The sequence below is a fragment of the Phodopus roborovskii genome, unplaced genomic scaffold, assembly GCF_943737965.1.
Source record: "Phodopus roborovskii unplaced genomic scaffold, PHOROB, whole genome shotgun sequence".
NCBI classification, from domain to species: domain Eukaryota; kingdom Metazoa; phylum Chordata; class Mammalia; order Rodentia; family Cricetidae; genus Phodopus; species Phodopus roborovskii.
In genome coordinates, this window is record NW_026125183.1 from 215,111 (window position 1) to 218,597 (window position 3,487).

A 3,487-nucleotide genomic window follows, 5' to 3' on the forward strand; every position below is an offset into this window, starting at 1 on the left:
TCTCCAACATTATAAGAGTTTCTTATTCTGGAGGTCTGGAATGGAGCTCTGGAAGTTCATTACAATAAAACATCCACCAATGCCTATGACAGTGATCTCAGAGTTACAGCTTCCTTTTACATTCTGTCTCATGAAATAGCCTGGACTGGCACCAAATTCAAGATCTTCCAGCCTTGTCTTCCTTGGTGTTTGGATTATAAGCATGTGCTATCATGTGTGGCTTGCTGTGTGGGTTGTGACGGACTTAAATACCAAGTGTTTTGAAATGTATAGTGAGTGCACTACAAAAATGTCCCAACCTAACAAACTGAGACTTAGTCAAGTGAACTTTCTCCCTCATTATTTTTCCAAGAGTTCTATATAAAGTAATGAAATTGTGAGGGCTAGCACCTACATATTTCTATGCCTTTTGTTATCACTCACTATGAGCAATAGACAGAATTTTATCACATAGTCTCACACTGATGGAGGTGGAAGATCTCTTCAATATAATCTACTGAAGTCATTTATTTTCATATGGAGAAACTGTGGCTGGGAAGAGGAAACTGATTTAGCAAAAGTAGTAAGTATTTATGCAGGATTAGTAAGTAGGTGTGTATGTAAATTCAAAATGTATTACTTGTTTTTCTGAGAACTGAGTATTCCATAAGTCAGTCTCATTTCTTCCTTCACTCCTATGCATTTTCATTAATTTATATCAATTTGAGAGCATTTTATGAAGCTAAGAGTACTCAAACAGGTTGAGCTATAGTTAAGGAAGCATACAAACAGGAGGAAGACAAAGAATGAAATCATTATAAATCCATTGCAGCACAAGTCATCATCAGGGCACTTTACAATGTCCAATGCTAGGCCCTGATAGATTGTGACTTGAAAATTAGACTATATTTTAAAACTTTTAGACTTTTTATTTTCCTCACTAAATTCAGACAGGAATCTTCAAATGCTCATGTAAATTTTAGGGGTAGAATGAAACTATATAACAAGGTATAGCCAAACTGATACTCTCTTGATATAAAGTATTTTGAGCAATATAATTTACCACTAAAAAGCTAAAGACAAACCTGGGCGATAATGGCACAAGCCTTTAATCCCAACACTTCAGGAGATAGAGGCAGGCTGAGTTCTGAGATTGAGGCCAGCCTGGTCAACAGAGCAAGGTCTAAGACACACAGAAAAAAAATTGAATTAAAAAAAAACCCAAAAAGTTATTTTAATAAGCAAACCATACTGGATCACTTGTTTATAGTTAAATCGGACAGAACAGTACTCTGAGCTTGTATTTAATTATGCAATAGTGGTAGGCTGGAGCAAAAGTTGCATATTAGCAGTGCACTCATGTATCTTTCAGAAGTTATTGCAAAGGTAAAGTTAAATAACGGTTCCATCTCTTAAGCAGCTTTATATCATCTAAGATGCAAGTTATATTGACCATCAGCTGTTTTTCTTCTTTTGGTCTTTGCTGTTTAAGAGATTTTCAGCTGCATATAATTCTTATAAAATCTATTAAATGCAGTAACTAATTTAAACGTTAATACATATTACAAAGTGCCCAATTCTCTGCTAGGTACTACGAGGCTGAAAAGTAAGCTATATGTATCACTTGTACTCTTCTAGCATTTTGTCACTTGCAAAATTTTGTAATACCTGCCATCTCATTTGACCTTCTTTGTCTTATCTTTTATCCTAAATATATTTTAGACAAAACAGACATTAATCTCATTTTCGAAGTTTCAAATGAGGCTATGAGAAAGATGGCTGGCTGAGCAGTGGTGGTGAGTGCTTTTAATCCCAGCACTTGGGAAAAAGAGACAGAAGGATCTCTGTAAGTTCTAAGCCAGCCTGATCTACAGAGAGAGTCCTGGGACAGGCTCCAAAGCTACACAGAGAAATAGTGTCACAGAAGAAAGTGAGAAAGATGAGACTAAATAGATATAATTATTTATTTGTCTCTCAAACAGAAGTCTGACAGTAACACTGAGGTCTGATGCCAAAGGAGAGGTTCTTGTCTTCCCACACTACTCACAAAGCTGCTCCTTTTTCCTTATAATCAGTATCACTTTTTCCAGTGCCTGTGACCCAGTCCCTTAAGGCACCAAGCTCTTTGATAATGAATCTCTCTAAGGTGTTAATAAGTGTTCATGAAAGAAAGCATTACCCACTCTGGGAGCACGATTTACATTTTAACTGGAGCTTTTAGAGAACAGCACTTGATCCTGCCCATATCTCTCCCTGAACAAAACTTTTAGAACCCCCTCATTGTCAGACAAGTTAATTTTAAAAGTATCAACCCTGTGGAACAAAGTCTCCACAAGTTGGTCCTAATCTAAACTTGCTAAAGCCTTTCTCCCAGAAATCAGCCCTGTGTGTCCAGAAAACTGGACTATTCCCTTTGACCACATAACCCCACTAGGTTAAAACCTCTCCTCCCCATAAATGCTTCTCTAATCTCTGCCCCTCCTTCACCATTGGTGCTATTATCAGACACTCTTTGAAGGACTTTAGATTAGTTGGTGGAGGATTAAGGGAGGAATTGAAGCAAACATCAGGATGAGGAGTGTCCATCCAACTAAGAAAGTGGAAGAGTTTCCTCTGGAATCGGGAAGATGGAAAGGTTTTGATCATAAGCCTTGCCAGTTTCACAGTCTTGGTAAAATTCATGTGAACTGAAATGTTATTTCTAGTAAGCCTGGTTAGAAGGCTTTGTTCTACATGCAGCCTGCTCTGTACAAGAGGGGTCCTGAGTATCAGTCTCAGCAATGTAAAAACTATCAAGAGTAACTGTAGTGCTCAGAAACTAGAGACTTCCAGAGTTTAGAGGTTAAATGATGTGTCCAAAGTCACGTAGCTAGGAAAGCTGCTGTAGAACCAGGACTTAACATCATGTTTACTGCTCTGGAAGATTCCAAAGAGAAGAACTTTGTCCTGTGAAGATATACCTTGTCTGTGTACCTTTGCTCATCTGCCTTCATCCAGTTTTCACCCCTGCCCTAGAGTTTATCTTCAACTACTCCTTAATCATTGTACTCCTAGCAATTCTCTTAAAAAGACATCCTATCCACTCCTGGACACAGTAAGGAATTCTGAATCCAGCTTCTTAATGTACTTCAGTGCTACTTCAAAGTGATACATTTATCTGGTTAATGTGCCCAAGTCTCTAGGAAATCAGACTTTTGATATTTACCTTTGTTTTCTAGGTCCTGATAAGGCTATGATGTTTTAGGGACTACTGTGTAGTAATATAGTTTGTTAGTACATAGCTGATTTTTAATTGTAATTCTACAGATCTTTCCTCTAGCTTTCTAATACACTTCCTTCATTTGTGGGGATTGATGACCTTCATAATAATCATATATTAATCAGGGAGGTAGAAATGTCCGATAAGTAGCCTAAGTAAAACTAAGAATTAACGTACATTTAATTTTATGTTTCAAATTTGCATAATATATCTTGATGCCATGACATCAAAGATGATGAAATTAATACT